Source organism: Triplophysa rosa, linkage group LG4 (genome assembly GCF_024868665.1).
Source record: "Triplophysa rosa linkage group LG4, Trosa_1v2, whole genome shotgun sequence".
NCBI lineage: Eukaryota > Metazoa > Chordata > Actinopteri > Cypriniformes > Nemacheilidae > Triplophysa > Triplophysa rosa.
The window spans coordinates 14,081,603-14,082,461 of record NC_079893.1 but is presented as its reverse complement, the minus strand read 5'-3'; positions in this window follow the sequence as shown (position 1 = coordinate 14,082,461).

Below are 859 nucleotides of genomic sequence, written 5' to 3'. Positions count from 1 at the left end.
ATTTTGCTGGCTGCCCTGAAGCACCGGAGTGGATTGGACAGTTCATGGCTCCACCGTCCGCCCACTCTAGCCGTCACTGAAGGAGGGAAAACCCCTTGTTTCAATGAAGTATGTCAGATGGAAACAGGAAATGACACTTTAAACCAAAAGTGTCTCACTCATGCTTTTCTGTCTTGCTTCCTCCTGCTTCTAAATTCAGTCCGTCGCTCGCTTTTCTTCTAAACTGGATGGTGAAAAGATATTCTTTTATCTCTACTGGTAAAACACAGACCCATCCATGAAGCCCTGCCCTTATTTACATGTGCTTGGTCTTATTTTGGCAAGCAGCGGTTTGCCGGCTACTTTTAGACAACACTTTGCCCTCTAAAAACTCCCTAGAGATTCTTGTTGATGTCGGTCAAACAGGGAGCTAGGGAATGAGTTTTAAAAGCAATCGTGAAACACATTCCTACAAAACAAATTCCTCTTTTACCTCTTTTATAAGATTTTCTGTACTAAAAGTTCAAAGCTTCTCGTAACACCGTGCCCCTGTGTGTAGTCATGTACATGTGAAAGCGAGCACTAACCCATCTCATCCTCCACCCTCCGTTAAGAGCTTTTAAACATCCCGTTTTGTGCTGTCTGGATTTTAACAGGTGGTTCTTGTCTGAAAGAAATCTGCCTTTGGCTCCTCTCTAATTCTGAAAGGGAGACCCCACCTCTTTCATGTGGGCCACTGCCTAGCTGGAGTGACGTTTGTTGACTCAATAGTTTTGAGGCAGGGAGCAGAAAAGAAGATTTGTTTTTACACAGCATGGAGGAAGGGCAGTGGGGGTAGGCAGGAAAACTTGCGCGAGCTGTAATCACCAGAACTGGCCAT